The sequence below is a fragment of the Tamandua tetradactyla genome, chromosome 6 (assembly GCF_023851605.1).
Source record: "Tamandua tetradactyla isolate mTamTet1 chromosome 6, mTamTet1.pri, whole genome shotgun sequence".
Classification (NCBI taxonomy): domain Eukaryota; kingdom Metazoa; phylum Chordata; class Mammalia; order Pilosa; family Myrmecophagidae; genus Tamandua; species Tamandua tetradactyla.
Window position 1 is genome coordinate 8,137,151 of NC_135332.1, and position 16,864 is coordinate 8,154,014.

At 37.2% G+C, this 16,864-nt stretch overlaps 1 protein-coding gene across 5 annotated transcripts in view; it reads left to right on the top strand.

The window, feature by feature from the left end:
* CEP112 (centrosomal protein 112) overlaps nucleotides 1-16,864 on the top strand; it is a 587,527-nt gene that overhangs the window by 339,219 nt on the left and 231,444 nt on the right. The gene's annotated exons all lie outside the window — the stretch shown is intronic.

Below are 16,864 nucleotides of genomic sequence, written 5' to 3' on the forward strand. Positions count from 1 at the left end.
CGTAACATATTTTTGTAGATTCCTAAGAGTTTTTACCGAATTTCTCTGAAGAAGTTAGATTTCTTTCAATACGGTCATTGTTTTTTCACTCTGTGGTCCTATTTTAGCTTCCCCTATTTTTCTATTACACTGTTACTAACCAGTCTTTCACCGCTTTTAACTGTATAGTTAGGTTTTCATCACTGAATATATCCTTTTCACTTTATGCCATTTGTCTATATTTTCCCAGTTAATCCGAGATTCCTCCTACTCTCGGTTTTAATTTATCTGCATTAGCTCTTCTACTTCACACTAAATACTGCAGTCTGACCCACCCCTCTTTTTTTTTCAGCTGCTTCTGCTAAAGTGATCACCTGCATTTCGGTGGCCTTAAATACCAACTATATGCTAGTAATCATAAAGTTCCCATTTTTTTCTTGAGCTCTGTGCTAAAATACCTACCTGCTTCTTGGTATCTTCTCTTAGCTAGCTCACAAACATCTCAAAGTTTATGTGCCGAGAGCTGAAACCCCAACCCTCATCTCCCTGTGTCTGTAAATCGCATTGCTGTATACTCAGTTTTTAGGCCAGAACTCGCGAGCCATCCTTAGTTTTTCTTTTTTCTCTTAACCCATCAGTAAATATTACACATTTAACCCCCCAAATGGTCTCCAGTGCATTCACTTCTTTCCATACTTCATTCAGGTCTACCCATTACCCTAATCCAGGGCACCATGCTTCGTTTTCGCCTCTAGAATAGTGTCCTAACTGATCTTGCTTTTTCTATTGTTCTTCTAAACAGCTATAATTATCTTTTTCAAAATGTAAATGGAATTAGAACCCTCCTCCCCCCCAACACCCCCCACCCCCACCCCAAGTTTAAATCCTTCATTAGCTTGTTTTTAGAATAAAGTCCAAGCTTTTTAGTCAGGCCTACAGTCCCCGCATAATCTGGCCTGATAGTCACCATGCCCCCCCAATTGCTATCACACTTGAATTACATTTGAGCTATACTGGCTTCTTTTCAGTGGCTAAAATGCATCGTATTCTTTCTTGCCTTCAAGTCTTGTTCCCTGGAACTGGCAGGCCTTTGCTCTAGTTCTTTTATGCTTGGTTAAGTACAGGTAAAATAGATTCCCCTGAGGGCAGTCTTTTGTTAAGAAGAACCGACTGCTCTGGGGTATTTTAAAATGATTGCTTCCCCCTCCCCCTGCTGGAAGCAAGAGGTAATTTTCTCCAGTCTTCACCATGAGAACCTGGTGGAAGCTCTTGGAGGTAAAATTCAAGAATGGGCTGAGAACCCGCCTATAACTGGGCCCCTTGGAGTCTTTTATTTCAAGCCAGTCCATCCTGAGCCTCCAGCAATTTGCCAATTACAGTTTAAGCATTCCTATGGGTACTGGCTCCAGCAGGGAATTTCTGTTCTTGGGCCGCTTCTCCAGATAAGTTGTGGCTTTCATTATCAAACCCTCTCCTGTTTGGGGAGCATTGGTTTGCTCTTTGACTTCAATTATCTGATGATTGTAAGAAGGATTGTTGTTATTCATTTTGTTCAGCATTTTTCTGGCTGTTGGTATGGAAGAGACAATGTCCAAGCTCCTTACATGCCACACTGGAAACCGGTCTTTTTATGCTTTGGCTTCTCATTCTTTAAGTCTGAGTTTGATTGTCAACTCCTCCTCAGGTGGGCCTTCCCTAATGGCAGTTTAAAAGGGTTTCCTTTGAGTCTCTCAGAGTGCTTTGTTGGTTCCCTTCATAGCATTTTTCTCAATTTATGATTACATATGTGTTAGTTTTTTGTCTATTCCCCCAAATAGACTGCAAGAAGAGACCTTATCCATTTACTCACCTGGATACGCTATACCTAAAGAGGTTCCTGGTACAGATATTTGTCAACATCTGTATTACTTAAGGCAGCTTCACTGACCAATAAAAAGCCACCAGTAAGCCAAGTTGGACCCCATCTGAGTGGCTGGGGAGCTGGGCTGGCTCACAGGAAAGGGTCTGGCTGGGTGCTGGGCTCTCAGAGAAGCTCTGACTATTCTTTGTGAATGGTGTTGTCAGGGTATTTATCATTCCTATCTCTTTGTAGAGATGTCTAAAATTTCCAATATACAATTACAAAGACAAATGTATGGATTAAGACCATAATTACAAGATCGTCATTACTGTTTACCCATTTGTGTCTTCCAGAGGAAAGACTCTATCTTATTTGTCTCTATATCTTAAGTACCTAGCAGAGGGCCTGGCACAAGTACTGATGCTTAATCAGTGAATGAATGAGTGTAAATAAATAATTTTAACTATTCTGCAGAGATTGGTGTAGGCCTTGCCTTTGCTCATTCCCATATCTTAGTTTTAAGCCTCAGTTTCTAAAATATGCAGGGCATGTTCATTAAATCCCCAAGTAATGATGACTTCAGAGAACTGGTTACCATTTTGGTAATATGATTAAAATGAAAGAATTCATCCAACATGCACTAAATTTCAGAACTCAATTTCAAGTACTTTGCTACCTGTTGAAGATGCAAAAATGAATGACACACTTAATCCCAAGGAGTAAAAGAAAAAGAGCCATAATTGTAAATTAATGTGCTAAGTGCAGGCTTAGCAATGCAATGATGAGTTTTGGTCTGCGAAGAAGGAGATCTAAGCAATCCTGGAGGTCAGTGGGAAGAGTGGATGTTGGGTCCTTCAGATGTGAATGTTCCTCGGGCACTGCTTCTGTGTGTTTTCTCTATTTTTTTTTTTTTTTATGAAATTCAAAATTATTTTACATGTAAATAATTTCTCCCCTGCAGAGGCTGCATGTCCAAAAGCAGCAGTAGGAACATAGTCAATGAAAGTCCTTTTTAAGGTTCTTTGCTGAAAGCCAGATTGTGGCTTTCAGCACAATCAGCCAAGGAATGAATTCTGCTACTGATTCCCTGATGTTAGAGCACTATTCCTACATAGTTTGCTGCTTCTCCCCATAATTTATATTAAATGCTTCAAAAAGCAGTCATCTGTATACAAACTATAATTTTGTGGTCTTTTGGTGAAGACCATTTAGATTAATGTGGTTTTGATCTTAGAGACTTTCTAGGTGCTTCTTTTGCACGTAAACTAAATGCAGTATGAAGAAATCCACTCTTATACCAGTGAAGTATTACCACTGAGAGGACAAATGTGGGCCTGTGTCATGGTGTACTGCTGTGCCACAAAGCCATCGCCTGTTCTTTTTATCCATGTCCAATCGGTATGATGTTGTAATTAAGGATGGTTATTTGGCAAAGGGAACAGAGTCTGAGATCATCTTCAGAAACATCTTTAGCGCCTTTCCAGGCAATAAATCAGCTTTTAAGGGGTAAAATAATAAGATGGTTGTTTGAAGCTATGTTTAATGGCCAAAGCAAACACACACACATACACACACACACATGCCTTTTAGTCTCTGAAATCAGTATGTGAAGCTGGCTACATCTATTCTCATAAAAATGACACAAAGAGAAAATACATGTTATAATAAAGAGGGAACCATTGCTGTATGTCCCAGAGGGCCTTTGACTTCCTTTTACATTCAACCTACTCCTGTTTTTTTTTGTTTCATCAGAATCAAAAACTTTCTCATCTGACATTGAATATTCACTTTGGGATCAATGTGTTGCTCCTTAAATTAGGCAAAGATTCTGAGTTGAGCAGTCGGGAAAGTTTTATCACTTGACTAAGAAACGTTGTGACGTTATTAACGGGCATTGAGCACTGACCACATGTTGCCCTCATACTAAAGTCAGAGGCAGGAGACAGTCCTGTTCTTCAAGAACTTCTTCACACTTCAAAATCACAAGTTTGTTAGTTGGCTCTATGAAGTATGCTTTACTGTAAATCAAGGGCTTCATAAAGCATGCAAATCTAGCTCCTTTAGTAGAGAACCAGTCTAACTTAGAAAGGCCTCTGACAGTAGGTTTTTGCCTCATCACCCGTGAATGAAGGCTTGGCTAACTCCATCGGCTGAATTACTTGAAACTGCCTTCAGAACTTTGCCTCCATATGGTAGTCCCCTTTTATAAACTTTAATTTTGTTTTTTTAACATATGATCTACTTTTAATATTTATTTTCTTCAAAAGGGTATGTGTAACCAGTAACGAATAGTACATTTAGAGCTTCTGATAAAAATCAGTAGTCTACTACTCCCATCCCAATCTCCAGAAGAGACCTCTTTTAATCATTTTCTGTTTTACATCTTGTATTTGTTGCTTCCATAAAGGAAGAATATGCTCATATCTCTATATCTTGATTTGTTGAGTTGAGACATTTTTTGACCCCTTGCCACAAAGAGTGAGGATTTAATTGCCACATGCTAGTCTCTCTCCACCCCTCTCTCTTCTTCCTAAATGTATAATGATTATTTATAGTTCTTCTCTTGGTTAATGTTAATAAAATTGAAATAATATATTTGTATGTCATTTTCTTTTTCCATTAACTTTGCTCAGTCCTTGACTTTTTTCTATTTAAGTTAAGAATATGAGGTCCTTGCCGTTTTTCACTAGCCTTCCCCTTTTCCTCCCTTCTTTTGCCACATTTTACTTTCAGGGTTAAGGTTGTCGATATTTACATTCTGTTTTGCAGTTACAGCCAAGTCATGACTGATTATAAAAGGTGAAAGCAACAAATGATATTATCTTATGATTCTTAAAAATTTGCCAAGCTGTCATTTCCTTTTTTAAGAATGTAATGCATGACTCCTGGGCCATTTGTAGGAGAGGATTCTAACATCAAGGGCATGAGATACTATAACCTTGTGCCTATTTTGATTTTTACTAAATTTCTGATTGATTCTTCCTTATAGCTGATATACCTGCCTCATAGTCTCAGGTTTTTGTTTTTGCTTCTTTTTTTTTTTTTTTCATTCTGTGGTTATTGCATTCATGAATAGAGCCTCTGGGTGGTTCTTTGACTGGCACTAACTCTGTTCTCACACTCCATGTGGGTAGGTTGCACTGTAGGGCTGCTGTATAGCTGTTGCTCTGAGAGTTTCTTTCACTGCTCTCCTGGGTTGGAGCTAACATTTCTTGATTTATTTTCTCATTTTGCTAGATTCGGTTTAAGTAATGCCTCAAGAAGAAGTGGATGAGGTAAACTTTTTAGTCTTTCATTATTGGGAAGGTTCATTACTTTGCCGTCATGTTTTATACGGTCAAGAAAGTAATTTCTGAACTTCCACTTGAAGTGGTGTTTTGAATTAAGATTGTCTGAAAGGACTTCTCGTTGTACATTCTGGCTAAAACATACTTTTAATGCATTTGTGGGCTCATAAAAAGGAAGGGAAAACTTGAAGGACCACCTATCCCCACTCCTAATCTCTTCCTAAATAAAGATGAGACGGAATTGGTGAGCAGAGCTTAGACCAAAAGTTGGGATTGTCCCAAGCGTGATATCGGCAGAGTAATCTGGAGCCAAACTCTTAGGCCCATTACAAGACAGGGAAGCTGAATTTGAATTTGATACATGAAGCCTCTGAGGAGTCAAAAATTGGTCCTAGTTGGTATCATACCCTGGATCCTTGTTACAAGCAAATGAAAATTCTCTTTGGAGGAAGCCTTCCCAACTAAGGCCCACAGGTATTCCACAAGTTGAGATGAAAGCAAATATGAGCTTGTAAAATCTACAAGCATGAGAAAACAAACCAACATGAGTGAGATCAGCAGAAATAACTGATAGATTTTTACGACTTCCAAGGACATCATGTAATTTCTAATATATAATATATATGAAATGTTTAAAGAACTAAAATATGAATCACAGAAATGTGAAAACAAGCAGAGACTACCAGAATTTCCAGGCAGAATGACAAATGACCCAAAAAGAATTTTTCAAAATCAAGGATATAGTTTAAATAAAAAATTCATTGGAAAAATATCAGCAAAAGTTTAGACACAGCAGAAGTGTTAGTGAACTGTAAAATGAATCTTAAGCAATTACATTAAATGTAGCATAAAGTAAAATAGATGAAAAATATGAAAGGTTAGGAGCTGTGGAGTACAATATAAGACATAATATGTGTATCTAAACTGAGTTACAGAGAGACAGGAGACAGAGAATGGGACATCACGACACTTGACAGGATAGTGTTGGAGAATTCTCAAGGACTGAAGAAAGATACCAATACACAGATTCAGGAGGGACAACAAATCCTCACATAGGATGAATCAGTAACAAACCCATTCCTAGACGCATCACAGTGAAACTGCAGAGGACAAAGACAAAAGGAAGCATTTAGGACAGTCAGAGGAAAAGGTAGATGACCTACATAGTATTAGTAATCAGGCAATGTTGGAAGCCAGAACACGATGAAATAAAATCTTACAAGCATTGAGAGAAAATTACTGCCAGGCTAGAACTGTATACTCAGCAATAAAATCTCTCAAGAATTGGTGTGAGGAAAGACATTTTCTTTTCAACACTAGTTAAAGGAGAGATTGTTAGTTTCAATTTTTAAAACAGGAAAAGGCAGGAAATACCATTAATAGATTTTTATTACAAAATGTCTACAGCTGTATTTCAGAAAGAAGGAAGACAATATCCAAAGGGAAATATGAGATGTAATAAGGAGCAGTGAGCAAAAGCATTAGTAAATATAAAGGTGAATATATAGAGTTTATATATATTTTTTAAAATGCTACTGTCTACTTTGTTTTTTCAAAAAAGGAGCAACAGAAAATTCTGGACGATAGTAATGCACATCCAGAGGGCATTGCTTGTAGCTGATGTGTCCTAGGACACATATTGACTGGAAGGGGCAGGAAGAGCCTGTGCGTTTAGATTTTTGAACTGTGGGTGAATTAAACCTTGGTAAAAAGTAAAAGTAAATTCCTATTTATGATTATTAAAAAATTATCAGCCTAATAGATATAAAAGAAAATGTCCTTACATTGACAAAAAATATATATTAAATCCACGGTAAATGTCATTCTTTATGATGAACTTTTATTAAGATTACCTTTAAGATCATGATGATTTCTATTACAATGGCTTTTATATGATATTTTACAGAAGACCATATCTCTGCTGTTAAGATGGAACAAAATAAAACAAAAGATGCAAGGAGTAGAAAGCAAGAAACAAAAACTATCATTATTTATAGATGACATAAATAATAATTGGGAAAGCCCCAAGTCTCTAAATAAGTAAGTAGAGACTTAATTTCTAGTACGTGAAATATTATGTACACACATATATTATACATGTATATATATTATGGTGTTATGAATTAAGATGTCTGAAAGGACCTCTTTATACATTCTAGCTAAAACATAATTTTAATGCATTTGTGGGCTCATAAAATCAGTACAGTACACAAAAATCAACAGCATTTTTATTCCCCAGCAATAGACAATATATATATTTTTTAAAATGCTATTTACAATTGCAACACACCTTCCAGAAGCAAACAGACAAAAATGTGGTCTTCTGAAATTTCATAATTGATGTAATTTGACGCAGGTCCTTTTCCTGCTCTGGAAAATTCTTTTGTATTATTATGTTGATAATTTTCTCCCTTCCAGTTTTTGTTGTTGTTCTCTTTCTGGGGAGCTCCTTTTAGTTGTATATTGAATCTCTTGGATTAGTCTTCATGACTTATTTTTTCCTCATATTTTTCTTCATTTTTGCCTTTACTCAGTGCTTTTGGAGATTTCCTTCCCTTTATTCTAAAGGATCATATTTTAAGGCTCTAAAAGATCATTTTGTACTTTTTATATTTATTTTTTTCAGAGCATCTTGTTCTCATTTGATAAGTGTAATAAATTTTCCTTTCTCAAGTTTATGAATTAGAATAATTTTTTTAAAGTTCTGTTCCCTGAAGTATCTCTTCCCTCAGAGATGATTTTCTTATTTATCTTGATATTTGTCTTGGCTTCTCTTAAATGCTTGGTGATTCTTGCTTTCTAATCCTTTTTATAAAAGAGGAATAGTGGATTTGTTCCTGTTGCTGCCGTGGCAAATTGCCACACACTTTGTAGCTTAAAACAATAAAAATTTATTATCTTACAGTTCTGGAGGTCACAAGTATGAAATGAGCCTTATGGGACTCAAATGAAGGTGTCAACAAGACTTGTTCCTTTGGGCAACTCCAGGGGAGAATCCGTTTCCTGGCTTTTTCTAGCTTCTGTCAGAGTAAGTGTAGGCATGGGGTCATTTGGACCAGAAGGCACGTTAGATTGAATGTCAGAATGAGAAGGACTTTATTCTGGGGTATTAGAATCCATCTGGGGAGCATGGATCCCCCAGGTTGTTCATTTTTTTTTTTTATCTAGACTGCCTGAAATCTGCACAATGGGGAAGGGCCCGCCTCCTCTGTGCACAGACCTTCAGTGGCTTGTTTTTGTTCTCACCTTTCCCCTGTATCTTTACCTTTGCCCAGAGCCTCTCAAGAGGATTGCCTTAGGTAGGTGAGCTCATAGTTCTGCCAAAGTCTCCTCATTAGCTCTGGCTTTCAAGGCCTGGTTCATCCTTCCACATCTCAGCATAGTCCTATCTGCTTTCTGTCATCCAGAAATTAGTTGAAACCTCTTCTTGATTGATGGTTGTGCCCCAGTCATTCTATTTGTTTCTATAGTTGGCTTCTTTTTGTACACCTCTACTTTTATTTTACTCAGGATTACTTGTTAGCGATTCACTAAATTGGTTAGCAGAATTCTTATTGCATCAGAATATTTACTTAAAAATATTTGTGCATCTAATCACAACTGTATCCAATACATGAATTGTTGGTTAATGTGCTTTGTAAATTTAGGTCTAATATCTCATTATTTGATGCATTTTATTAAACTAATGGCCATTGAAATTTATTGTAATAAAGGATAAAACCAGACATATGAAGAGGAATCCTGCCTGCCACTTCCTTTGCAGTTTGCATACTTTTACAAAGCATTTTATGAAGAGCTTAATTGTGCATGGTATTGCCTTGGTTTGGGTTACCGTGAAAACTGAGGCTGAGAGGAGAATTTGGGTATAGGTGGTTGACTGAGGAAGACTCTGAAGTGAGGTAATGGGTAGAGGGAGACAGGGAGGGAGACTAGCCACAGTGGAGTGCCTTGTTGAGCTGGTTCCACCTACAAACAAGGGGACTCAGCCATTGAGCCCCCCCACCCCTCCCCCGCCCCGGGAAAATTTAGCGGGCCCTGTGCAATTGTCCCACCAGATAATGGAAGACTGGAGCATTTATCCAGGCAATTCTGTCTCCTTTGGTTGAGGGTGCCTGGAGGGAATTTGTTCCCTGAACTTCCGGGCTTTCTCTGCACTTGGGTGGAGTGGCCTTCCCTGGTTCAGGAAAAGCTGAGTTCCACCAGCTGGAATCATGCCTGAACATCCCACCTCAACTGGGCTGCAATCAGACAGGCCAAAGACATGTGGCCAGGACTCCCCAAACATCTAGAGTTGAATAATCGAAAAGGAAAACAACTATTGGATAGAGATAGAAACACATCTTTCTTCGCACAGTAGAGTTCTCCCTATATAACTGCAGTAAAAAATGTTCAAAATATGGAAAACTTGAGGGGGGAGTATAAGGGAACTCTGAAATTTCTCTATGATTTTTCTGTAAACCTGTAATTGCTTTCACAGAAAAAAACACAAAAATTTAAAAAATTGTTCAGTCAGTGATTAAAATCATGTTCATTTAAAACACTCAGAAGCCCCAAATAACTGGATCATATGAATATATTTTCTGTCCCTCACTAGGCCCTTTAAAATAATGATGATGTTTCTAAAAGGCATAAACCCACCACATCGAAGAAAACATAAAAGTTGCCATCAGCAACAAGACACATTTCTGGAAGCAGCGCTGAGAAAGCCACTCTACCTCTACAGGAAGAAGAGTACAGGCTGGGAAGGAACCCGTCTTCTACATACAATCCAAGAGGCCCAGGGGTGCCAGGGAGTTCTGCAGAAGCGAGATGGAAGGATTCAGTGAATGTCAGCATACAGAACAGGCGCTTGCTCTCCACCAGTATCTCCAGCAGCTGACCGCCTAGTCCCCAGGCCTGGAGGACAGAATCAACCGTCTGCAGAGAACTACAAGGCAGCTAGTGTGGAATGTGACACTTTGAAGCAAAGCCTGCTGCCTTACAGCATTTTTAGGATCTTCACAATAACACCTTCTTCTCCAGCTGCTCCCCCTAAAGCACAGTGAGCCCCTTACACACCGGCACCAGTCAAACACATATACAGAGATTCCAGTCTGCATTTTATGCTCTCCATCTTGAACATAACAGACAATATTATCTGTTATTTGAGGCATGCCTGAGAAGCATAAAAGGGAAAGACTGAACTAAACAAACAGATGATCCCAGAGGAAACATGCTACTTCAGGGAGCAAAAGCAAACTTAAAGAAAGCAAAACTCATATAATATTAGAGATTTGAGATCGCATTTATATTCATAAAGGAATAGGCTGCTATGAATATAAGCAAAACAATAAGAAGGGACTCTTAGGAATTTTTAAAAATTAGCTATTTGCCAAAATTAATGTCAAGGAAATCTCCCACAAAGGAGAACAAAAAGCAAAGAGACAAATATATGAATATAGAAATATATTTTATAAAAGATGAGACATAGATGATTAATCCAGAAGGTCAACATTTAACTCATATTCAAGAAACAGACAATAGAGTGGAAGATGTAATAATACTAGGGACATTTACAGGGCTGATGGACATGAGCCTTTAGATTGAAAAGGCTGAAAAATACCAAGCATAATGAATGAAAAAGACCCACATCTACATACATCATTGTTAAATTTCAGAACAGTTGGAATAAAAGGGAGAGCTTAAAACTGGCATAGAAAAATCAGGTCTCCTGCATAGGAACAAAGCTACACTGGCATCAGATGTCCAATAAGCAACGGTAAAAGATAATAAAACAATGCCTTCATTAGAACTGTGAAAGGGAAATTACTGTTTCAAGTCAAATTTCTATCATAAGTTAACTTTCAGTCAATCATGAGGTTAATGAATGACATTTCAAAGATGCAAGGATTTGGAAAATTTCTCTCTTATGATTCTTTGAACATTACTATGGATGCTGTTCAGTAAAATAAAGGAGTAAATATAAAGCAGAAGGGTGGTATGACGGTGGCTCAGTGGCAGAATTCTCGCCTGCCATGCTGGAGACCGGCGTTCAATTCCCATTGCCTGCCCATGTAAAAGAAAAAAAAAAAAAAGAGGATTCAGGAAACAGTGAGAGGAGAAAACAGGAGAGGGGTAAAAGGAAGTCCTGGAGGATAACTGTGAATGAAACATCTAGTTTACATTGGAACAGAAGTGGAGAGTGGGGAGGAAAAATTGTTGAAGCCATTCATGGGAATCCTCAGTAATGTTGGGAAGCAATAAAAGCAGAAAATGCAAAGAAAAAAAATTTTTTTAAAGATAGAAACCTCAGGAAAAAAACACAAAAACTACCAGAAGTAAATGTGTTTATGTAATAGATTACCTGGTTGTGTTTTGAACAATAATTTGTATATGTTAAGGTTTGTCACTTGGAATCAATTTATATCTAACACATAGGAAATTTATGGGTACAGACTCAACAGAAATGTAGGCAACCATGATAAAACAAATGTAACAGATAACAAAAGTAAAACACACATAATTGAGATTGTAAAGGTAATTCAGCCAGATGAAGATTAGGCATATAGTCATCAAGTGAACTGAATAATTAAAAAATACTATCTGTAAATGCTGGAAAAAGCAAAGTTTAATTGTTTAAGTTAAAGTTGTAAAGTAATCAAGAAAGGGAAAAAATAATGAAGCTAGAGGAGGGGCGATAGTGGATGGTATAAGTAAGATAAATATTTAGCTTTCATAGCAGGAAATGAGTAGGTAGTGAATAAAATAGATAATCCATGAACTACGTAAAGATGTGATGATAATTATCAGCAGAACTATAAATAGAGAACTGAAAATTAAATGTAGCTGCTTCTGGGGAGTGGATTGGAGATGGCAAGTCATCAACAGAAAGGTACTATGACTTTCCATTAAGAACTGTACTATACCATTTGATTTGTATGATTAGGTGTATTATAAAGAAGTATAAAAACACTGGAGTGAATAGTTTTCATGAAGAATACTTCTACCAGTTTAATGGCCTAGTTTTTCTTTCTTTTTCTTTTGTCATGCAAATAACAAAACTTCATTCAGTGTTTTAACATAATTGTATTACAGTTAGGTAGTGTTGTGCTGTCCATTTCTGAGTTTTTATATTCAGTTCTGTTGCAAAATCTGTATCCCTTCAGCTCCAATTATACAATATCTTACCCTATTTCTATCTCCTGATGGTCTCTGTTACCAACGAAATATTCCAAGTTTATTCTCTAATGTCAGTTCATATCAGTGAGACCATACAGTATTTGTCCTTTTGTTTCTGTCTAATCTCAGCATAATGTCCTTAAGGTTCATCCATGTTGTTACATACTTCATAACTTTATTCTGTCTTACAACTGCGTAATACTCCATCATATGTATATACCACAGTTTATTTAGCCACTCGTCTGTTGATGGACATTTTGGCTGTTTCCATCTCTTTGCAATTGTAAATAACGCTGCTATAAACATTGGTGTGCAAATGTCCGTTTGTGTCCTTGCCCTCATGTCCTTTGAATAGATACCTAGCAATGGTATTGCCGGGTCATATGGCAATTCCATATTTAGCTTTTTGAGGACCCGCCAAACTGCCTTCCACAGCGGTTGTACCTTTTGACATTACCACCAACAGTGGATAAGTGTGATTCTTTCTCCACATCCTCTCCAGCACTTGCTATTTTCTGTTTTATTGATAATGGCCATTCTGGTGGGTGTGAGATGATATCTCATTGTGGTTTTGATTTGCATTTCTCTAATGGCCAGGAAAGTTGAGTATCTCTTCATGTGCCTTTTGGCCATTTGTATTTCCTCTTCTGAGAAGTGTCTGTTCAAGTCTTTTGCCCATTTTGTAATTGGATTGGCTGTCTTTTTGTTGTTGAGTTGAGCAATTTCTTTATAAATTCTGGATACTAGACCTTTATCTGATATGTCATTTCCAAATATTGTCTCCCAGTGTGTAGGCTGTCTTTTTACCTTCTTGATGAAGTTCTTTGATGCGCAGAAGTGTTTAATTTTGAGGAGCTCCCATTTATTTATTTTTTTCTTCAATGCTCTTACTTTGGATATAAGGTCTATAAAACCACCTCCAAGTATAAGATTTATAAGATATTTCTCACCATTTTCTTCTAACAGTTTTATGTCTTAGATCTAATGTTGAGATCTTTGATCCATTTTGAGTTAATTTTGTATAAGGTGTGGGATACGGGTCCTCTTTCATTCTTTTGCATATGGATATCCAGTTCTCTAGGCACCATTTATTGAAGAGACTGTTCTGTCCCAGGTGAGTTGGCTTGACTGCCTTATCAAAGATCAATTGTCCATAGATGGGAGGGTCTATATCTGAACACTCTATTCGATTCCATTGGTCAATACATCTATCTTTATGCCAGTACCATGCTGTTTTGACCACTGTAACTTCATAATATGCCTTAAAGCCAGGTAGTGTGAGACCTCCAACTTCATTTTTTTTTCCTCAGGATACTTTTAGCTATTTGGGGCACCCTGCCTTTCCAGATAAATTTGGTTATTGGTTTTCTATTTCTGAAAAGTAAGTTGTTGGGGTTTTGATTGGTATTGCATTGAATCTATAAATCAATGTAGGTAGAATTGACATCTTAACTATGTTTAGTCTTCCAGTCCATGAACACGGTTTGCCCTTCCATCTATTTAGGTCTTCTGTGATTTCTTTTATCAATTTCTTGTAGTTTTCTTTTTATAGGTCTTTTGTCTCTTTAGTTAAATTTATTCCTAAATATTTTATTCTTTTGGTTGCAATTGTAAATGGAATTTGTTTCTTGATTCCCCCCTCAGATTGTTCATTACTAGTGTATAGAAACACTGCAGATTTTTGAGTGTTGATCTTGTAACCTGCCACTTTGCTGTACTCGTTTATTAGCTCAAGTAGTTTTGCTGTGGATTTTCAGGGTTTTCGTCATATAGTATCATGTCATCTGCAAACAGTGAGGGTTTTACTTCTTCCTTTCCAATTTTGATGCCTTATATTTCTTTTTCTTGTCTAATTGCTCTGGCTAGAACTTCCAACACAGTGTTGAATAAAAGTGGTGATAGTGGATGTCCTTGTCTTCTTCCTGATCTTAGGGGGAAAGTTTTCGGTTTTTCCCCATTGAGGATGATATTAGCTGTGGGTTTTTCATATATCCCCTTTATCATTTTAAGGAAGTTCCCTTCTATTCCTATCCTTTGAAGTGTTTTCAACAGGAAAGGATGTTGAATTTTGTCAAATGCCTTCTCTGCATCAATCGAGATGATCATGTGAGTTTTCTGCTTTGATTTAATGATACGGTGTATTACATTAATTGATTTTCTTATGTTGAACCATCCTTGCATACCTGGGATGAATCCTACTTGGTCATAATGTATAATTCTTCTAATGTGTTGCTGGATTTGATTTGCTAGAATTTTGTTGAAGATTTTTGCATCTATATTCATTAGAGAGATTGGTCTGTAGTTTTCTTTTTTTGTAATATCTTTGTCTGGCCTGGGTATGAGAGTGATGTTGGTTTTATAGAATGAATTAGGTAGCTTTCCCTCCTCTTCAATTTTTTGGAAGAGTCTGAGCAGGATTGGTACTAATTCTTTCTGGAATGTTTGGTAGAATTCACATGTGAAGCCATCTGGTCCTGGACTTTTCTTTTGGGGGAGATTCTTAATGACTGATTCAATTTCTTTACTTGTGATTGGTTTGCTGAGGTCATCTATTTCTTCTCGAGTCAGGGTTGGTTGTTCATGCCTTTCTAGGAAGTTGTCCATTTCATCTACATTGTTGTATTTATTAGCATAGAGTTGTTCATAGTATCCTGTCATTACTTCCTTTATTTCTGTGGGGTCAGTGATTATGTTTCATCTTCCATTTCTGATCTTATTTATTTGTGTTCTCTCTCTTCTTTTTGTCAATCTTGCTAAGGGTCCATCAATCTTATTGATTTTCTCCTAGAACCAGCTTCTGGTTTTATTGATTTTCTCAATTGTTTTCATGTTCTCAAGTTCATTTATTTCTGCTCTAATCTTTGTTATTTCTTTCCTTTTGCTTGCTTTGGAGTTAGTTTGCTGTTCTTTCTCTAGTTCTTCCAAGTGCACAGTTAATTCCTCAATTTTTGCCCTTTCTCCTTTTTTGATATAGGCATTTAGGGCAATAAATTTCCCTCTTAGCACTACCTTTGCTGCATCCATAAGTTTTGATATGTTGTGTTTTCATTTTCATTTGCCTTGAGATATTTACTGATTTCCTCTGTGATTTCTTCCTTGACCCACTGGTTGTTTAAGAGTGTATTGTTGATCCTCCACCTATTTGTGAATTTTCTAGCACTCTACCTATTATTGATTTACAACTTCATTCCTTTATGACCTGAGAAAGTGTTTTGTATGATTGCAATCTTTTTAAATTTATTGAGACTTTCTTTGTGATATCTTTTCTCAAGGATAGACCCAGCATATGGTCTATCCTTGAGAATGATCCATGAACACTTGAGAAAAAGGTGTATCCTGCTGTTGTGGGGTGTAATGTTCTATAAATGTCTGTTAAGTCTAGCTCATTTATTGTAATATTCAAATTTCTGTTTCTTTATTGATCCTCTGTCTAGATGTTCTGTCCATAGATGAGAGTGGGGAATTGAAGTCTCCAACTATTATGATAGATGTGTCTGTTTCTCTTTTCAGTGTTTGCCACATGTATTTTGGAGCATTCTGGTTCAGTGCATAAATATTTATGATTGTTATGTCTTCCAGCTGAATTGTTCCTTTTATTAACACATAGTATCCTTCTTTATCTCTTTTAACTGTTTTACATTTGAAGTCTAATTTGTTGGATATTATATAGCTACTCCTGTTCTTTTCTGATTGTTATTTACATGCAATATCTTTTTTTCTTGATGTCTTTTTTAATCTATGTTTTCTGAGGTATTCCTCAGAAATAGATTTATGAAAGGTTTGGACAAATTCCTTATTAGGTAGTTAATAATGCTTTTTTTTTCAGAGAAATTTGGAGATGCACAGCTGTTGTTAATCAGTTAAGTTGGGGGTTGGAGGTGGGTCCAGGTGGAGGTCAGGTGCGACACAATGGGATATGAGACAACAGTACGTGAGAAAAGATAATTTATTGCTCCCAGCTTCCCAATGCAAAGTGTGATAGGCTGAGGGAGGGGGTCGTACCAGCGGTGGGAAGCACACAAGCATAGTGAGAGGGATGTGTGAGCTTGTGTCTTTATTGTGGCCCAGGGGTGGCGGTTAGTAGATTCCTGCGGGACTTAACAATTTAGGTTCATTTTAAGCAAATGCACGTGAAAGGGAAAGGGGATTGGGGGCCCCAAGGGCAGTGGAAATGGTTGTCATTTGGAGCAAGCTCTGGGTTTCTGGTGAGGCCTATGGGTGGTCACTGCAGGTGGAAGTTTGAACTCGGGGGAAGTTTTGTGCCCCAGAATTGGAAGGCTGTTTATTAACTAGGCCAAAGGTCAGGGCTGGAGGCAAGCTGCTTGGCCAAAGTGAAGTGGATACCAAGGCAGCACATAAAGTTTTGGCAGGACAACACAGGACATTTCTGACTTGCATCTTAATTTTGAAATGCAGCTATCTTGTGTCCCATAAAACATCTTTTGGTACTGCTGTGTACCATATTCTTATAGAAATGCCCAGTAAGGTTATTTTTATCAATTGGCTGGACAAAGATATGTACATTTTAGGGTTAGGAAGACAAGATTAAGTAACAAGTGAGGTAATTATTGGTATGAACAGTTAAATAGCAGACGGAAAC